The 21,707-nt window shown below is 37.8% G+C and overlaps 1 protein-coding gene across 7 annotated transcripts in view; it reads left to right on the forward strand.

Moving 5' to 3' along the window:
• Positions 1–21,707, forward strand: part of ZBTB20 (zinc finger and BTB domain containing 20) — a 919,384-nt gene that overhangs the window by 421,740 nt on the left and 475,937 nt on the right. For 2 of the 7 annotated variants that reach the window (XM_059687793.1, XM_059687797.1), the window contains exon 1: positions 12,501–13,586. The exons of the other annotated variants lie outside the window; for them this stretch is intronic. The gene's annotated coding sequence lies outside the window, so the exon portion shown is untranslated. Of the gene's footprint in view, positions 1–12,500; positions 13,587–21,707 lie in introns of those variants that run through there. 7 annotated transcript variants of the gene reach the window in all.

Genomic DNA, 21,707 nt, shown 5'->3' on the forward strand with positions numbered 1-21,707 from the left:
TCGTGGTGAGACAGCTCATGTAGTGGTGAAAGCACACCCTTGTATCCATATGATCTGTGAATTTTGAATAGGATTGCTTGGATCTTCTTTGTCTTGTTTTCATTATCACTTCATAGGTTGTTATAGTCAGTCTTTATAATCCTTTGCACTATTGTCAGATTTCTCGTTTCCATTTTCAAGACAGTGGATTTAGGTGTTGTGAGCAGTGAAGCACCATTAATGTAGTATTCTTGCCTGTGAAGAAAAGGCGCATTTGTGAAGCAACTTGGAGAGGACACTCTGCACTCCTCATGATATTTGTTTGTCCTTCAGTTCTGTATCATTCCACTTTATCCGTGAAAATGATTGAAAAAAAGGAAAATCAAGAAAAAAATGTGTTTGTAGTACCAAGAACTCTCTGTTAAAATATTCCTCACTAGAGGATAGTTTTTCCATTGAGTTATAGAGTGGAAGGGAAGGAAAGAAGGGGAAAGAGATAAAGAAAGGAACATCAATGTGAGAGACACACATCAATTGGTTGCCTCCTGCATGAGTCTGGACTAGAGCCAGGGATTGAACCTGCAACCTAGGTATGTGCCCTTGCCTGGGAATCAAACCCAAGACTCTCTGGTGCATGGGAGACGCTCTAACCACTGAGCACACCGGCCAGGGCTGTGTTTTTCTTTTTCTTTTTTAATTAAATTTATTGGGGTGACATTGGTTAATAGTAGTTTCTGATCCAACTCTTTAGTATATAATTTTAAACTATTATGTCCATTGGCCATTGAACTGAAATGGTCTATTACTTTCCTGTTGCTGCTATAACATATGACCACAAACTTATCAGTTTATAACATTACAAATTTATTATTTCATAATTCTATAGAACAGAAGCTTGAGTTGGCTCAACCAGCTTTCTTGGTCCCAGTTTTATAAGACCAAAATCAAGATGTCCGTTGGTTGGATTATTTATTAGGGGCACTGGGAAGAATCCTTTTCCAAGCTCATTCAATTCTTGTGGTTGTGGGAACAAGATCTCCATTTCTTTGATGGCTGTCAGCTGGAGGCCATCCTTAGCTTTTTGCATGCAGGATCCTATATCTCAGAGCCAGCCAGAGTGCCTTGAATTATTATCATACTTGGAATCTCTCAGACTTTCCCTCTACAATATTTTTCCCCAAAATTTCAGCCAGAAAAATTTCTCTGCTTTTAAGGTAGATTGCGCCCCCTTAGATAATCTAGGATTCTCTTCCTATTTTAAAGTCCATAATATTTTTAAAGAAAAACTTTATTTTATTTACTTATGTATTTATTTATTATTGATTTCAGAGAGGAAGGGAGAGGGAGAGAGAGATAAAAATATCAATGATGAGAGAGAATCATTGATTGTCTTCTCCTGCAGGCTCCCTACTGAGGATTGATCCCACAACCCAGGCATGTGCCCTTGACTGGAATCAAACCTAGTACCCTTTAGTCCACAGGCTGATGCTCTATCCACTGAGCCAAACTGGCTAGGGCAAAAGTCCATAATCTTAATTACATCTACAAAGTTCCTTTTCCAAGTAACCTAACATTTTGCTATGTAATGGAGGTTCTGGGTATTAGAATGTGAACATTTTTGGGATGTAATTATTTTGCCTACCACAGATCAATTCAAGAAGGATGGGTCACCCCAGTTAAGAATTTCTTAATATTCTTTTTTTTTCTCTAGAAGTAGAAGTAAATACTTAGTTTGAATACTTATAAAATGTACCCATATGTTTACTCCTAGGAATTTAAACATCTATCCTTATATATGTCATTGAGCTTGGTAGAGTGGGTTTTTTTTCTTTTTCTTCTTTTTTTTTTTTTTTTCTCACTTGATAAATACAATGGCTAGGGCACAGGAAAAACCGAGTTGACCAAAATTGCCTGAGCTAGAGCAGAGGTTTTCTGATTTATGGTACAGGTTCTAGGCCTCAACACCCTTTTATTCTCCACAAAGCATGCTAGAAACCATAGTGATAGACCAACTGGAAAAAGGAAGTAAGACTGAGTGAACCAACAATGAGATTACTAAAATATTAGCAGAGATGATGTACATGGAGGGCTGAGATAAATGCAGTTATAACTTTCCAAGAAATAGGAAAATCTCCAGTCTTTCACTGGTATATAAGAGAGTATGATCTGATATGTGAAAACATGACACAAACCATAGTGAAATTGGTCAGGTAGGTGGCAGCATTTTGATACAGGGGTTGGCAAGGTAGACAAAAGATGCAGTAGTAAAAATCCAAGTTGAATAAGGACCTCATTTAGTTTACAACTGAAATTAAGGAGAAATATTCTAGCACCCTAGGGAAAGGGACCAGAAATAAATCTTTTGATAAGATTGAAGAAAGGGCTAAGAAAGTCAAAAGGAAACAAGGTCAAAGGGAGATAAGGGAGAGGAACTGGGGACAAAGTTATCTACACTTTACGGTTTTACCCAAGGTGGGTTTTGATGTCTAAGATGTAGGGGTTGCTTTGGATATTAGAGATAAATTCAGGTAAATTTACTAGTTTGTAATTTCTGTTATTCCCTTTCCTTTCCTCCCCTCCTTCCTTACTTCCTCTTCCCCATAGTTCTTTTTTTTTTCTTTCTTTTCCTTTTCAAGTACTCTTCAGAGAAGAAAGTTTAAGCAAAGGTTATTTTGAGTAAGCCCTGCCCCCCATTTAAAAAAATGCCTAATGAGGTAATATCTATATAAAAATATCTCTCCATCTTCTTTTTCAACATTTTGTTTTCTACTTTATAATTATCATCTATGCTAAAATTTTCCCCAATTAATAAATAAAACAAATAATTAATTGATTTGTGAATTAACATAGAAATTGATGAAATTACACTGTAATTTTTTTCAGTGGTCTAAGTTATTTTTAGAGATGCGGGCAAGGCCATCTCCAACTTCAGTGAAGAGTAGAAAAAGATTCCAGCTTTGGCTGTCTTGAATAAAAACTTCCTATTACCATAGGAGTGAAGAGAGACTCCATCATTTCATACAAGACTCTCTTTGTACCATCATTAATTCTTTTTTTAGAGAATGATTTTGGGAAAGCAAGAAAAAGATGACTGTTATTATGGATTTCTGTTAGCAGTTCAAAACGTTGCTCTGCAGTTTCCCCTATGCCCTGTTCTTGTAGGATTTGAATTTTCCAGGTGGATTGACTTGACTATCAAAAAGTCAAGTTGATTTTTCTTTATGCAGATTAAGTTGATAACTGGCTGAATAAAATGTTAAGAAGAATTAGGAAAGGTAGGATTTTAAAGCTATTTAACACAACAAACAAATTTTCTGCGGCTATTTTGATCTTTTTTTTCTTTTAACTTCTCCAGGGAACACATTGTGAAGTTACAGCTTCCTGTTCCATGAAGTATTTCTTCCTTGACCTACCTACCATAACTACTTAGCTTTCACTTAAAGAAAAAAATGTTTCCATTCCACTATTGAATCTTTTTAAAGAAAAATCAAGGCAGAGTCTTGTTCACACAAAAGCATTCAGAACACTAGTTTTAAAGAGACATTAATTGTTGCACTAGATGTTTTTAACTTTGTTCTTGTTCAGAATACAGGAGTGCAACCCTGTCTTGTCTTTCTTTTAGCCTGCAGACTTTTTATTATTTTCTGTGACCATGTCAGATTGTTTCACTGTCAATCCCAGCTAGCCTCCTCATATTTCCTCTCCTCCTGTTTTCATAACTTTCCTCTTATTCTTGCTTTGCCTCCATCTTCTTATGTCCCCCAATATTCCTCATACTTAGAATCATCTGTAACTTCTCATCTAGACGAATACCTCTTAATTATGATCTAGACTAAAATCCCATTTCTTAATAGTTCTTGTCTACATAGGCAGCCTCTTTTCTATCAATAACTTCTCTTGGTAACCATTCTGCACTCATTAGGCTAGGTATATTAAACAAACAAAAATAAATTCACGCCAAAACCGGTTTGGCTCAGTGGATAGAGCGTCGGCCTGCAGACTGAAGGGTCCCAGGTTCGATTCCAGTCAAGGGCATGTACCTGGGTTGCGGGCACATCCCCAGTAGGGGATGTGCAGGAGGCAGCTGATCGATGTTTCTCTCTCATCGATGTTTCTAACTCTCTATTTCTCGCCCTTCCTCTCTGTAAAAAATCAATAAAATATATTTTCAAAAATAAATAAATAAATAAATAAATAAATTCACATTTATCTGCTTTGCTAATCAAAATACTTCTTAGAGATTGCAGACTCTTTCTTTGATGTCTTCTATAGAGTGCGTATCACTTTGTCTTTATTTAGTAAAGTGGTGATATCTTGTTGCATTAGCAAAAATTAGAGAGTGTATGTTCCACCTTTGTTAGTCACCTAGATGCCACTCAAACATCAAATGGTTTATTTATTTAGAGCATATTAATGACACTTTTTTTTGCAATGAATCTTATATTTTTCAGCTTTCTTAAAGTGTCCTGAACATGATTTAATCTTTACATTATTGTATTAGTTTTCTAGGCCTGGTTTAACAAAGTACCACAAACTAGGTGCTTGAACAACAAAATGTATTGGGTCAGAGATCAAGGCATTACAGGGTCGGTTTCCTTTGAGAGATGTAAGACTGAATCTGTTGCATGCCTCCTGTCAAAATTCTGATGGTTCACTGGCATCTTGGTCTTCCATGGCTTGTGGAAGTATCTCCCTGATCTCTGCCTTCACCTTTTTTTTTTTTTTTAAATTAAATCCTTATTGTTCAGATTATTACATTTGTTCCTCTTTTTTCCCCCCATAACTCCCCTCCTCCCAGTTCCCGCCCCACCCTCTGCCCTCACTCCCCACCCACTGTCCTCATCCATAGGTGCATGATTTTTGTCCAGTCTCTTTCCGCATCTCCCACACCCCTTTCCCCCCCAAGAATAGTCAGTCCATTCCCTTTCTATGTCCCTGATTCTATTATGATCACCAGATTATTTATTCACTTGATTCTTAGATTCACTTGTTGATAGATGCATGTTTGTTGTTCATAATTTGTATCTTTACCTTTTTCTTCTTCTTCCTCTTCTTAAAGGATACCTTTCAGCATTTCATATAATACTAGTTTGGTGGTGATGAACTCCTTTAGCTTTTCTTTATCCTTGAAGCTCTTTATCTGACCTTCAGTTCTGAATGATAGCTTTGCTGGATAAAGTAATCTTGGTTGTAGGTTCTTGGTATTCATCACTTTGAGTATTTCTTGCCATTCCCTTCTGGCCTGCAAAGTTTCTGTTGAGAAATCAGCTGACAGTCGTATGGGTATTCCCTTGTAGGTAACTGAGTTTCTTTCTCTTGCTGCTTTTAAGATTCTCTCTTTGTCTTTTGCTCTTGGCATTTTAATTATGATGTGTCTTGGTGTGGTCCTGTTTGGATTCCTTTTGTTTTGGGTTCTCTGCACTTCCTGGACTTGTAAGTCTATTTCTTTCACCAGATCGGGGAAGTTTTCTGTCATTATTTCTTCAAATAGGTTTTCAATATCTTGCTCTCTCTCATCTTCTGGCACCCCTATAATTCTGATGTTGGTACGCTTGAAGCTGTCCCAGAGGCTCCTTACACTATCTTCATATTTTCGGATTCTTTTTTCATTTTGCTTTTTTGGTTGGGTGTTTTTTGCTTCTTTGCATTTCAAATCTTTGACTTGATTCTTGCGCTCCTCTGGTCTGCTGTTGGGAGTCTGTATAGTATTCGTTATTTCAGTCCGTGTGTGCTTAATTTGTAGTTGGTTCTTTATCATAACATCGAGGGTCTCATTAGATTTCTTGAGGATCTCACTACATTTATCGGCGGCTTCTAGACAGTTCTTAAGAGACCTTAAACCTGTGGTTCTGAACTCAATATCCTCCATTGACAGTTTTGTCCTGTTTCTTTGTCTCTGCATTTTTTATGCTTTCTTGGTGCACCCCCTAGTGGTCTTTGTGCGCAGTCTTGTTGTAGTTAAGCCTTGATTGTTGTCGGCAATACCAGGGGTGATTTGACCTCCAGGCTAACTGACTATGAGAGTCCACTATGTCTGCAGTGGGAGAGCTTCTGTGCTGGATCTCTAGGGCGGTGCTAATCTAGCGTTTGCCTGAGGCTATCCGGCAAATGGCTCTGTGCAGGGCTTGGGCGGGGCGGGTCCCCGGGGATCTACAGGGCTGGCCAGAGCTAGCAGTTATGGCTGCTCTCAGTTCCGTCCCTAGGGGCTCTGCCTCACAGAGTCCCAGCAACCGCTGCAAACCTCGGAGAGAAGGCTGCCTTTGAGTTCCGAATGAGGCCAGACAGTCCAGCTTCTCCTGTTTGAGTCTGGGTCCCTAGAGACTAGTCTGGGTCCCTAGAGACTCGCCCGGATCTGGAGCTCAGAGTCTGAAACTCCCTCCCGATTGAAAACAACAACCGTGCCCTCCGCCGCCAGCCTGCTCCGCGGGCACTCCGCGCCTTAGCATTTCACTTCAGCACTGCGCCTCCTCTGAGTCTGGGTATGATATTCTCTTTCCTCCTAGTTGTAGAATTTCCACTCAGCCAGCCTTCCTGTGTTTCTGGATGATGTCCGTTCCATCTTTTAGTTGTTTTTTGAAGTGGTTGTTCGAGGCAGCAATCTCCGGCGTTAACCTATGCCGCCATCTTGGTTTCCTCCCTAACTTCTCCAGGTTCTGTGTCTGCCTTCACCTTTTCATAGTGTTCACCTGTGTGCATGTCTGTGTCCAAATCCACCCTTTTGATAAGGACACAGTTATGCTGGATTATGAGCCCACCTTATCTAATTATACCTGCAATGACCCTGTTTCCAAATAAGGTCACATTCTGAGGTAATGGGGGTATGAATTTTGAGGGAATACAATTTAACCCATAAAAATTGTGAACATTATTTTTTTCTTTATAGCTCTACCACACTGATTTCTGCAGGACTCCATTATGGACGTGTTTCAAGGTCAATGTAGTTCTCAGCCTTGGATACCTCATCCCTCCCCTACCCACTCTGCCTCCTCTTCATTCAGAGGTTCAGATTATTTCATACTAGGGGCTCAGTGCACGAATTTGTGCACCTTGAAAGGAATTGTGGGCAGCGAGGCTGTGGTAGGCACAAGGGTGGTCTCAGCCCATCCTCTACACCCCTGCCCAGCCCCTCCTGCCACAGCCCTCTGGCCCCTCTCTGCCAGCAGCCCTGCTCCCACCATCGTCACTCCCATTTGCTGATGACACCAGCCCCACTCACACCTGCTGACAGCACAGAGCAATTGTGGCTGGCGCCAGCAGCAGGTGCAAGCAAGGCCAGTGCCATCAGCGGGTGCCATCTGCAGCTGCTGCCCTAATCACTCCTCAGGAGCAGAGGGAGGTAGAGAAGTTCTGAGGGGCAGTCGGGGCTGCTGCTGGGCACCGGCAGCGGGTGCGAGCAGTGTCTCCAGTGCTGGCAGTGAGTGCAAGCGGGGCTGGTGCTGGCAGCAGGTGCGAGCGCTGGGTGGGACTGCAGCATATGGGAGCAAAGAATTTTCAGAAACCACCAGAGGCTCACTCTGATGATAGCGACCGGCACCCTGCCTTGGTCTGATGCCCCCGCTCACCTGCTCCACCATCCCGCTGTGGCTGATGCCCAGTATGTTCTGTGTGCGCCCCCTGGTGGTCAGTGCTGGTCATAGCAACCGGTTGTTCGGTTGTGACCAGTTGTTCCACCGTTCGGTCCATTTGCATATTAGGGTTTTATATATATGTAGATAGTTGTCACTGTGATTTATTCTGGAAGTGTTCTATCTTCCCATGTGTATTAAGGGAGAATATATTGGTTCCTAGTTCAAGTCTCACTGTTGAATAAAGATGACTTTGGCAATCACATGTATTTTTGGAAACTTTTTGTTTAAGGATTCTATTTTCTTTTTCCTGGATTCTTGACCATGTTAAATCAAGATAGATCTATAAGTACATTGGAGAATGCTGGTAATTGAGGTATTAATGTATTATTTTCCCATGACAGACATAAAAACTAAAGAAATATATTTGATAAAAATATTAGAAATTGAATTATCTTATCGACTAGTTGCCCCAAGTTTTACTCATCAGTGTAGGAAAATGAGAGTTTTCTTATAGGATATGAAATTTGACTGGACAGGAACTATGCTTTTGTGTGGCTTGTATAGTGTCTATCAGACTGAAATCATTCAATAAACATAATCCTAGCACAGAATTGTGTTGAAATCAAATGCTGTGAGTGGGTAAGGAAATGTGCACATTTAGTTCTTTTTTAAAAAAATATTTTATTGATTTTTTTACAGAGAGGAAGAGAGAGGGATAGAAAGTTAGAAACATCGATGAGCGAGAAACATCAATCAGCTGCTCCTGCACGCCCCCTACTGGGGATGTGCCTGCAGCCAAGGTACGTTTCCTTGACCGGAATCGAACCTGGGACTCTTGAGTCCGCAGGCCGACGCTCTATCCACTGAGCCAAACCGGTTAGGGCCACATTTAGTTCTTTGCAGGTAGTCCTCCCACGTAGGATGAGGGTGCTGACCTGCCAGGAGTGGCTCATGTAGTTTTCAGGGCACCTGCTGATGAGCCACCCACGGTGGTTCCAGTTTTGGCAGGCATAGCCAAATTGGCTCTTTGATCCTTAGAGTGGTTCCTGCCACAGTGAGTGCCTGTGTTTGTCTTGCCCTCCCTTTGGTCATTACTCCCACCTGGCATTATAGGACAAAAAAATGAGAGGTGGGAGGGGGTTGTGAGGTGACACTTCAGAAACAGGACTCTGCCAAGTAGAAAAGCTGCTTAAGTAGTTCTGGTTCTAAAAGTACATATATAACATTTCTGCCAACCCATTAGTGAATACGTTTTATTTTCTATATCGTGCAACAGTCTGCTAAAAGTTATTTTTCCTGATTCTGTTTTCTCATTACTGGAGTCATGGATCCAACCTAAAATGCAGCCAGCAATACAAATAAAAGACAGTATTGTTCCCTGTCTTTTAATACTTTTTTCATAAGTATCTGAATATGCTTGGAAATATTTACTTCATTTTATGTCTTGATATTTTAAAACCAATTCTTCTACTATATTTGAAAATCAACTTCAGTGACTTGATTATATGGGTCAATTTTTTTTTCACCTTTTATAAAATTTTTGCTGAGAAATTTTAATAGATGTTGCAGTAGTCTCTGCCTTTCCATACACTATTTGGTAAAAATGTACATGACATACCCATTTTATAGCTGAAAAAGTAGAGCCTGAGGTGCTAAATATGACATATAAGATTGTACAGGGTGTTAATCTCATTCTACCAATTTGATATTGGTAGTGTTGGGATAATCTGGGATTTAGGGCTTTCACACATCCTCTGTGATATGAAATTTGCTCCACATTATTGTAATAACGTCATTTAGGTATCATAGATAAAAAGTGAGAAAATCGAAACATAGGGATATTAAATGACTTGTAGCAAATCATAAAGCAAGGTCACAGGAAAGCTGATAAGATCTTGGATTCCTTCACTCTGTGAACTAGTCCTGGCTAGTTTTCTGACAAGAAACATTTTTCTCCTTCAAGAAATCCGAATTTTCACAGTTGTGAAAGCTGGAAACCTTCACTGAGAAAGAATGCCTCAAAGGACAAGGAACTTTTGAAAAAAATTAGGTTTTTAACCTAGGATAGCACAATATATCAACCACCACTTAACCATTTTCTAATACTAGGTTTCTAAAATTCTTGTTTAGACAACAATCTAAATTTGAAACTGGAATTTAATTATATTTTTTCTCCTTCATTATCTAGTTATCACTTAGTAAGACATTTCAAAATTAAGTATTTATATATTTATGTACAAATGCATGAGTTTTGAACTTGATATATGGAATTTATTGGGGGAAAGTTTATCAAAGTAGCATCTACTTTGAAATGTTTGTGTAGTAACTTCTGCTTGTCTTCATTTTCAACCCGAAGAAAAAATGTCCCTATATAAGGCTGGAGACTTAGACAATTAGTTAATAAGGAAACAGGGACTAAACCAGGCCAAAAGTTTACTAAATTGTTACCAATGCAGATATCCAGGCTTAAAAGTACATGAAGTAGTCTTCATATGTTCACTTCCTACTCATTATAATTTCCTTTTAGGAAATAAGCAGATTCTAGAAAGCTCTACCGGCCCAGGATGTGCCGCTCAGATTAGGATGGCTCAGGCAGTACCTATGCTCATTAACTCATCTGCTAGTTTCCCATACAGACCTGATCTCCACCAGTGGCGATAAAGTAAAAACCAGTAATGGAAGGTATAGGCAGTCCCTTATTCCAAAGGAATCCCTAACGAGAAACTTTACATACACATTCAAGTAAATGAGCCTTTGTGAAGTTCCTCTACAGACTCCTCCGTGAAGAAATACCCCAGTTCACCTAGGTGGAACCAACTTTACCAACATGAAATGTGCATGCACTAACATTTGTTCCATACATTAGGTCAAGAACTGGAGATGGCTGGATTTACTAGTAATTCATGTCAAGAGAGAAGTATGTGGAGAGGGCATCGGAGAGCCTGGAGTTGGAGAATGCTGGTAGTTAGCTGGGAGTTAGTTAAGTTAGCAGCATTGGATTATCTGAGAAGAGTGTATGGTTGTACTGAGTGGTTGCTTTCCCCATGATTCCAAGTAAACTTCTCCATCTCCATTAAATAAAATATAATATTATATAAGCCACTTGGAAAAGTAAGATTTTTTTCTATTATTAACTGGTAAATTCCTGTGTCATCTATCTCAATTTTCTCTGTCAGCTCTGTTTTCTACAAACACAACCTTTTCAGCTGCATTATTAACATTTTCAAAGGCAATTCTACCAGACTACCAAGTGCAATTTACTTTAGCTAAGACTTATTTACATTTATTGTCCAAGGCAGACTTAGATAATATATGTGTCATTTGGTTCACAAATAGTAAATCTTAGTATGTGATAAGCTTTAACTCAGTATAATTCAAACACTATATATTGTGCACCTATTCTGGACTAGTTTCTGTGCTATACACCTACATGCATTTCCTGCTTAAATTTTCATAACAAACCATTTTAGATATGACAGTTGAGCCTCAGAGAACCTAATTAATTTGACCAAGGACATACAGATAGCAAGTGCCAAACTCTAGTTCAAACCAAATTCCTCCTCCCCCCCTTTGTAAACCACTATCTCATGCTGCTTCTAAGGATGTGGAAGATTTTGAATTATCTACTAAGAGTCTATGCTGTTTTAGTAAGGGAGAAGTGGGCTGCCATCATATGTGGTTCTGTGCTGCTATGCAATTTTTAGGAGCATTTGTTGACTCTGAAAGAGCCCTTTTGGGGGATTGGAGGTATCATTTCTTTGATTCAACATTTCAACCTTAGTACCACGCAGAGTGAACTCTTTGGCTTAGAGTTATCTGTGTGATCACTAAATGGTTATAGATTTCCCCCATCCTAATGGTCATACAGATATGATTTATCTTATATGGTACTATGAAAATAGAAGCTGTACAAGTATGTATATTGGAAAAGACGATAAATGTATTATAGAAAGCAAAAAGACAGCATGTGTCACAAATGCTTCCTATTTATCTAAGACAAACAAAACACACTGAAAGCAAGAGAGACCTATATTGTTGTTATTTGTACCAGTTCTAGAGGTGCTGCATATTTCTCTGAGCAGGTCAAGATAGTCTAGTTTGGGGGAACCTTTTATTCTTAAACAATTTATTTTTAAACCACAAAATGTTTAGTGTTATGGATCTTAAATTATCATGCTTTAAATACCATAGTTCCTAAATGGTAACCTCATTCTAGTAAGAGTTTTAGAACGGGTTCAAATGTTCTTCCTACACTGGTATTCAACTCACCTTTAGAAACAGTTCGTGCATCACTTTTAGGAGCTCTGCCTTGTACTTTTAGGCATAGTTGTGTCAGTGCTCTTGCTATGTTGTATTACAGTTTTCTGTTTAGGTGTGTATTCTTTCTTTTAGAGTCTAGTGATAAAATGGTGAGCTTCTTGAAAGGCTGTGCTTTATGTATCTCTTAGTACCTGGTATTATTCCATCCCTGCGATGGAGTAGGTGCTCAATAAATACGTGTCCAATCAATTAATGACTTGCAGTCACACACACATATTAGGCACATGAACAAAATTTCCTAAGTATTAGCATGTTTCTCAAGTGCTTGTGAATCTTTTAACATTTTCTATGATCAGATAGATATATTTCTGACTGCTCTAGCCACTTTTCAGTACATTTTCTAAAAAAAATAATGTTTAACCCAGCCGTGGGCAAACTACGGCCCGCGGGCCGGATCCGGCCCATTTGAAATGAATAAAACTAAAAAATAAAAAGACCGTACCCTTTTATGTAATGATGTTTACTTTGAATTTATATTAGTTCACACAAACACTACATCCATGCTTTTGTTCCGGCCCTCCGGTCCAGTTTAAGAACCCATTGTGGCCCTCGAGTCAAAAAGTTTGCTCACCCCTGGTTTAACCTGTTGGTAGCTTTTGTTTTCACTTTGAGAATCACTTTTGCACACAAATTCATGTGTGCTCTCTAGTACTTACTACTTGGTTGAACCACACAGATAGTGTTATGAATATTTTTATTCATGTGCCACCTGTTTGGTGGCTTTGTTCAGGCACGTTATCTGTGTGTTCATAAAAATACAGTTGTGTCAGTTAACTGGAAAAGTCTTACTTTCAAAAAACTTCTCGGCATTTAATACAGCGCTTGGCATATAGTTGGGATTCAAAAAATGCTTGTGGAATGCCTGAACAAATCAGCCATTATTGTTATCTGTTTTGAAATGAGGTATAAGATTAAAAAAAAAAGGAAATAAATAAATGGTCAGTATCAGACAACAAGCTACAAGTACAGCTGACATTCCAATCCTTACCTCTGTGTTTCTAGACTGTTACTCAGGCTCACTGAGAAGTGCCGAATATTTCTGATTTCTCAACCTCACCCTGCAGTAAACTTTTGCAATCTGGAGGCTGGAGACCTCTTTTGTAAATGTTGTCTACCCGATGCCTGCGTTGGCACCGAGGAGGCCTTAGCAGATAGAGTGGAGGAACATATGGCTCCCATCTGAATACAAATTGGTGGACATAGCATGGTAATTCAGCTGAGATGTCCTCTATATTGTAAGCTGAAAGAGTATGATTAGAGGTGTTTATAAACGGTGTCTGATTCCCCCCTTCCCTCCTCCCCACCCCCTTTTCACTGTAGTTTTATCTGCCTGAATCATAGCCATCTAGCATCCCAGGTTCACTGCATTATTTGTTAAAGTGGCCAGCGTGAGGAATTATTAATTAAAGCTAACAAATCACCCTGACGAGCTGTGCCCTGGCATGGCTGAAGGTTGATTGGCGAAAGTGTTCTCCTTTGGAGAAAAGACTTTTTGTGCTCGTGACGCAGTCAGGGACGGATTACTGAATATTCAAGTTAGAAGAAAAATCACAGGACAAGCAAATTGAGTATTTACTGGCAAATAATTGCTCTCTTAAGCTGTGGCTCTCTTCCTAAATTCTTAACATTCCCGAGGGTTAGAAAGAAACACAGAAAAATGCATCGGTACAGAGTGCATTTCAAAAAATATATATAGACTGATGTTTCAGACTTGTGCAGGTAAGTGTGATTGTGTGTGCATGGAAAGTGAAAGAACAAGGGAAGCGGGGAAGATGGGGAAATTTTGAATATGGTGAGTTTTTAAAAATCCATTTGTTGTTTATTGGAATACTGCTCGGCGTATTTCTAAGTGGACTGAGAATTTAGTTTCAGTGCTGCATTTGTTGTGAAAGTTAGAGAAATGAGAAGCAGGGAGGGTTTTCTCAGTTACTTTATGTCTTTATCAGTAGAAGAAAATTAATGTTTTGCCCCAATAATAGTTATAAACTTTGCTCAGATATTTGTGGATATATGTATGAGATTATGGTTTGATTTAAGGATTTTGAGTTATTCTCAACCTCGTTAATAATGACCTGTCTAACAGTGTCTCAGACATTTGGATACAACTGTTGCATTTATTTTTAAAGTAAATTCTGTTTTACATTAGCACCAAGCTAGTCCTTGTTGAAAATTTGAAAGGGACATTACGTTTTTGGAATACGTAGTTACTTGGGCTTTGGGCTTCTGTAATAAGCAAAGTGTTCTTATTGTCAATTGTGTGGTCTTTTTATCTGAAATGTTGATCAGACTGCTAAGATTTGTGGACATTTTGAGATAAGTGAAACTAGTTTAGAGGCTTTTCCAAAACCAAATTTAAATATATAAAAATATGGTAAGTATGGAAATAAAGTCTCATTATATGTATACAATGTAGACATTAAGAAAGAGAGATACTCTCCTAAGTATAGCTAGATTATGTGAACAGCATTATCAAAACATGTATATCCACTGAGGATAAATTTCATATCCTGTGAAAACCTGTAAACTGTGCTTTCATCGACGACAAACTATTTTTCAAATGAGAATAACTGGCTGGCGAAATAGCATTTTAGGGTTGTAATAACTAAGAATAACATGGATTTAAAACAAATGCAAAAACATAATTTAAACTAAATTAACTAATTAATAATTGCAAAGTGCTTTAACAATAAAGCATCTACATGATAGTAATAGGAATAATAATAAAAATGAAAATCTGGCAATCACCCAGAAATTAAATCAGATGACTCTCATTAGGTTTTAGAGAATCAGAATTTTAAAATATAAGTATATTATACTTATATTTACCTTCTAGTATATTTCTTGAACCATACAAGATTGTGCTGATTAAGATTCTTCCTTACTCTATTCTATGTTTTTTTTAAAAATATAGTTTACCTTAGTATGTAGAATAGAGCATATAAGAAGGTTTAAGACACATATTTTTTAAGGTTTAATTCTCACTGGATAACATTTTGTCTTCAGATTTCAAGAGGCAGCCTTTTTAAAGTTTCTCGTGGCAATTTGAGGGCACAATTTGGTCCATTATTTTGATATTGCAAAGGGGGCATTTAAAGCATATGTTCAGAGACTAAACCATCTGCCTGCTTTATTATGGATACCACAAAATTACGAGGACTTGGAAAGGCTCAAAAATTGAACCAGAGTCCTATGCAAGATTAAAAATATACAGCACTTTGATTTTTAAAAGTGTTTTATAACCACTTACTTTTGCTAAGTATTTCACTAGTCTTCTGTGGTAGAATAGTATAATTACACCCTTTTGATATATGGGTAACGAATAGTAAAGTGTAGTTGAATGACATGAACCTATGGCAAGTTAATGGTAATATTTCCTCTGTGATTTAACGCACTAAATTTAAATACCTTTTGGAGTTTGGGATTTACCTGTCAATAGTGAAACTCACAGTAAATTGGAGAAACATTATAAAATGGTGACTGCTGGAACAAAAATGAAGTCCAGCTGCTAGCTCTGGACTATCTACAGATGAGTTGCAAGAGGCATGCAGAGGTCAGACTGAAAGCACTCTGTAGTCCAACTGTGATGTAATAGAAGTATGAATCAGCTATTGGTTGCCCATGCTGGGGAGGGGGGCAAAAAATGAGCACTACTTGGCATTATTATAGAGTAGTACTGTATTCCTTTGGTATCTGGAAGGATATGAGATTCAGAAATTAATACTAGAGCCAAAATCATTTTTCGGTCTGAAACATAATACTATTTCAGCCCAGACTGGTCATACAAAGACACATCAAGATGAGTATCATTGTTAAGATGCCTAGTGCCCAATTAGAGTTCTTCTAACTTATCTGAGTTTTATTGAACCAGATTTAGACTAGCTGGATCATAATAATCAGAAATGCAGAAAATAAGCTAAACCCAGCCTGAAGATCAGCTTTCAGTGTTGAGATTACTTATCACTATTTGTTACTTAATGAAAATTATTTAAAGAGAATAATAATGGAGACAAAGGACTCAATTGTTTGGTTTGAAGATTCTAAGTTAAAAATATGCATAGATATGTGTATATATATACACACATGTATATGTTTCAAATACATGTAAGTCAATAGGATGTACATATTTTATTACATGCATACATATATCATTTTTAAAAGAAAAATATTTTCAAAATTATTACTTTGGCTTATTAAGCCTCTGGACTTTTTATGTACAGTCAGTCTGGAGATTGAACACACAGCTTTTAACACAGCTATAGTTGGCTTTCAGGACTTAAGGATGTCAGAAAAATAATCTGTTGTGGAAAATACCTTTGTCCAGTTTCATATGGATCTCCTCACAGTGGTATTTAATTTTATGCCTCCTTAAATTGCAATCCTATTAATAATCAAGCGAGCCTCATAGCACAAGGACTACAAAATATCTCCATTATTTGAGTAGGTTAGTTTTTATTTTATACTTGGGGTGTGTTTGATATATATATCTAACACACACACACACACACACACACACACACACACAATTGTTTTTTTTTTGGTTTGGTTTCTTTATTTATATCAGCCACATTGCTCCAATATGGTAATTAAAATGGCTGACAAATAAAAAGAAACAGATAATACAGTAAAATACATGAATTAGAAGTAGATGAGAAAGATAAAATAAAACAAAAACAATAAACAAGGGCAAGGATATAAAAATGGAGTCAGGACTGAAGTCAACACACAAACTACATTCAGTAAAATGCTATGCATTTGTCTTTGCACTTTACTGCAGCTAAGTCAAGGGGAAAACTATGACAGGTTATGCAATTTACAACATTCATAAGAATAATACAATAATTTCCATCATTCATTAACTAGAGCTTCTGAAAAATGACAGACTCTGAATTTAGAGAACTCAGTGCTGAGACAACTCCCATGGAAATAATTATAGGCTGCAGAGACCTAGAGGTCAGGGCAGAGCAGAACAGTGCCTTCCCTGGGACAGGTGTGGAGGGGCAGACTTCCAATTCCAGGAGATACATCTCAGGGAGGGCTGTGAGGGAAGCAATGATGTTGGCAAGGCCAAGATCTTATGGTAAATTGGTGAGTTAAAGAGGGACTTTTTTTGTTGTTAATCCTCGTCCGAGGATATTTTTCCATTGATTTTTAGAGCGAGTGGAAGGAAAGGGGAGAGACAGAGAGAAACATCTATTTGAGAGAGACACACCATTGGTTGCCTCTCCGATGCGCCAGGAACCAAGCCTGCAACCCAGGTACGTGCCCTTGAAAGGAATTGAACTGGGCCCTTTAGTCTGATGCTCTATCCACTGAGACAAACCAGCTATGGCAAAGAAGGATTTTTTTAAACAATTCACTTATATAAATATAAACATACATATCTTATAGTACATCTACGATTTAAGAGGCATCCACTTTTATAATACACATTAAAACACATTTTATCAAAATAAACCTGTTGAATCAACATTGCTTCCCTAAGTTGTTCATAAATATTGCTGCATGGCTGCCATACTTCTCCCAGTTTTACTTTAAACACACTGTCAATCTTTGTGAAGTTTTAAAAAAGATCCCCTTCTGGCTGCAAATGTATAATTTCTTGCCCTAGTACCTTCTCTTGGTTCATTTTCAAAAGTCTTAGCAAATTGCATCGTCTTTTCACAATTTTAATGGTTAAGTCACATTGAATAAGCTAGACTTTTCTCCACATAGAAAAAGTGAAGCATAAAGATTTCTTTTCATATTTCCTTTATAGCCCAATCCACAGTTAAGTAGTCAAAGGACCACCTGTATCATGATTACCTAGGGTGGTTGTCCAAAGGAAGAGTCCTGGACCCCATTCCGGAATTTCTGAATTAGAAGTTCTGAGGATAGTGCCTGGGGATCAGTAGTTTAGGAAGCTATCCAGGTTTGTTATGCGCACTAAAGTTTGAAAACCACTGTTTCAATATTGTAACTTTAAATTTTCTAGTATGTGAACATAAAATGGTAAGATTTCCATACCACAGTTGGTGAGGATTTATTATATTAACACTGATGCATGTTCAGTAATAAATGATGATTGCCTGCTAATAAAACTGGAAAAATCTAGCTTAGGAAAATACTCTGAATTTGTTTGAATCTTTTAAGCCATATCTCACCATTATAAGGAAACATTCTTTAATTTTTTAGTTATCATTTATTGAAAACACATTGGTGCTGGGCATGGAGGTACAAAGATGAAAAAGAACAAGTCAGTCTGTTTTTTGAGAAAAACTCATAATTCAGGATAATTTATTATTACTAGGGTATTATCTTTTCTAAACTAGGATGAATGGTCACCTAAATTCCTTTTGAGTAAAACTGAAAATTTCCATTGTATTTTATCAGTATAAGTATACATTCATTGATAGCTTCATATAGTAGGGCTGTGCTATAATTTGGAAGCTGCAAAACATAAGAAAACCTTGTAGGTTCATCCCTTCTCCCCTCCAGGGGACAGTGTCTCCCAGAATAGGATGGAATGTATCATGGGGACCTTCTAATTTTATTTCTTCCATCATCAGAGTTTTGTTACTAGGATCTGTTTAAAAAATGTTTTTATTGATTTTATTTTTTAAAATTTTTAAATCTTTATTGTTGAAAGTGTTAAATATGCCCCTCTATTCCCCCATTGACCCCTTCTAGCCCGCCCCTGCACTCTGCACCAGGTTTTCACCACACTATTGTCTGTGTTCATGGGTTATGCATATATGCATACACGTTATTTGGCAGATCAGTTTCCACCCAATTTTAAAGAGAGAGGAAGGGAGAGGGAGAGAGAAACATGGATGAGAGAGAAACATCTATAGGCTGCCTCCTGTATACCCCCTACTGAGGATCGAACCCACAACCTGGGCATGTGCCCTGACCTGGAATCGAATCAGTGATGTCTTGGTCCATGGGATGATGTTCAATCAACTGAGCCACATGGGCCAGGGCCAGGATACTTTTTGAGAGAAGGAGAGAAATCTGTGAGTGAGTGTGCCTGACATTATGAAGACTTTCGTATCTCTTTCTACTGCCCCTCTGGGGGCTCAGCTGACCTGTGGGAAATGCTGGAGCCTCCCTTGTTGACACATGGGGCTGCTTCCGCCTAATACTCTGCTCCCAAGTCTTAGCAGTGCAAGAGATTGGGTATGGACAGGCTAGAAGGGACAACTTGTGCATAAAGGAATGTGTTGGTGGTCAGAGGAATAGGATGAGAGCTTGAAATTTCATTGGCAATTCATGTTTTCCTGGGAAAATACCAGAGATATCCACCCCCTCTATTATTTTTCAGATCAATATGAAGAATATTGTAAGAACGTCTGTATTTCTTTTTCCTTTTCTTCCTTTCCTTTCAAGACATATTTATTGAGTGTTTGGTACCAGGCTCTCTTCTAGGAACTAGGAATACAGTGGTGAATAAAATAAAGTTTCTACGTTCATGATACATATTAGGTATAAAGTATATTAGGGTATATAACATATTAGGGGTAGAGAGGGAATAAAATTACTAAATAAAAATGTAAAGTAATTTAAATATAATAAGCTTTATTTTGAAGACATTGCCTACTGCTTTCTCCCTTCCAGTTATATTTATGTTATTGTATAATAAGTATGTATGTGTATTTTTTTAAATATATTTTATGGATTTTTTACAGAGAGGAAGGGAGAGAGTTAGAAACATCGATGAGAGAGAAACATCGATCAGCTGCCTTCTGCACATCTCCTACTGGGGATGTGCCCGCAACCCAGGTACATGCCCTTGACTGGAATCAAACCTGGGACTTTTCAGTCTGCAAGTCGACACTCTATCTACTGAGCCAAACCGGTTTCGGCGTATGTATGTGTATTAATAAAGATATATATTCCTTGGTACATTAATAAACTTCTCTGGGGAACATACCACTCAATTCAAATTATCCTCTGCTCTGGGAAGCTCTTTTTCATGAAGACTTGTACATAATATAAGGGGAGAAACAAGCCACCAAAAAGTGTGCACAGTCAACCACAAGATCATTCTTTTTCTTCTCTTTGAATCTTCTAGTGCGTGTTGTTCATTGGTTGGTTATTGTTGTTTTTTAACTTAATGCTAGCATTCAGGACTCCTGGGGGTCTAAAACGTAGATAAGTTATGGGGTCAATCTTCAAGGGACTAAAGATAAAGTAGAGGGGACAGTGAACAAAACAGTATGTGGTTTTGATAAGGTTCTGTGGAAGACAGAGCAAGGCACACTGTGCTCTCCTAGGAACAGATCAGAGAGTACAGGAGGAATGGTTTCCCAGAGAGTGTCATGTTTAACTGAGCCTAGCAACCTAAAAGCAAAACAAAACAAAATGAATTTTTAAAGTTATAATTTTTCAACTGATAACCTAAGTAATACATGCCCTTGGTGAAAATATTTTAGACAATAGGACAACATATTTTTTAAAGGGGTTGGGAGATTAAAATCACCTATTAACTAAGCACTTATAGGAACAATTGTTAACATTCATCAGACTTTCTTGAGCATGTATTATGTCCTAGGATTATCCAGCCACACTGTCTTCTCAGAAGGGAACACTTTAATTAGCAGGCAATATGAATAAATAGCAACAACTCGAACTTCAACTCCTATTAGCTGTCTTCAGATCTGGGCTTACAAATGAGCTGGGTCCCAAACCTAGTTGATGTGGATAGAACATCACAGAATGCAGTCTTCTTCTGAACACGCATTAGAGAGTCTGCTAGAATCCCCACCTCATGTAGGCATGAGAGGCAAACTCATTGGATCTGCTCCTGTATGTGTGTGATCTTGGGCAATTTTTCTGACTTCTCTGTGTCTCAATACCCTTCTCTGTTAAATTGGACTACTTATAGTACATACCTCATGAGATATTTTGAGAAACGAATAAGATAATGTATATAAACTGCTAATCACAGTACTTGGCACATAGGAAAGTATTTAATAAATACTGTCATTATTGTGATGCTGATTATTATTATTGTTACTATTATAGTTATTTTTATTACCAAGGAAACTTGCTGAAAATATATTTTGTTCAGTACCACTCCATTATCACTACCGACAAACAACTCAAAACACATTTCCTACTGAGGGTGGGTCAGAGATATAATCTTTGCAGCACACATTAAGAATTTGGGTTTATAGATGACAATTATAATTTAGCTCAGGAGATAAATGACATTATGCAGACTAATTTTCTGTTTCTAGGTAGAAATGATGTTTACATCTGCCATAAATGCCCTTCATGTTACAGATTTTGTTTCAACAATTTGTTACCAGCTAGGTTTATTTTATTGAAAGGAATTTTTAAATCCAAATTCCTAATTCTTTTCGCTTAGTGCTATATTTCTTTATACAAATCAGTGACTAAAAAGGATTAGAAATACAATTTTACCTAAAGCGCATCTTCAAGAAGAAGAGGATTCTACATTGTCAAGTTCTGTATTTTAGTATGATTGTGAGCAAAGATATCTAGCCCAATAGGTACCGCATAGTAGGTGCTTAAAGCAGCATCATTTAGTTCTGAATTACATTTTGTAAGAAAAGGCATGTAAACATCAGTGTAGATATTCTGTACAAGAGTAAACAATTTGAAGAGAATGTTGATTCAGTGGAATAACAGTGTATTAGGAAAAAAGCAATTGTGTGGAACTTGACAACACATTATGTTAGCTTTTAAAACTGTAGGCTTGTGTCAATATGAAAGACAGAGGTAGATAGTGAAAATAATGTAGACTCTCTAGTTGCACAGCCATTTGTTGTCACCTCTATATGAACAAATTACTATATGACCACAGGCATGCTGTCTCTCTTGTCTAAGTCCTCAAAT

The sequence above is a fragment of the Myotis daubentonii genome, chromosome 3 (assembly GCF_963259705.1).
Source record: "Myotis daubentonii chromosome 3, mMyoDau2.1, whole genome shotgun sequence".
Lineage (NCBI taxonomy): Eukaryota > Metazoa > Chordata > Mammalia > Chiroptera > Vespertilionidae > Myotis > Myotis daubentonii.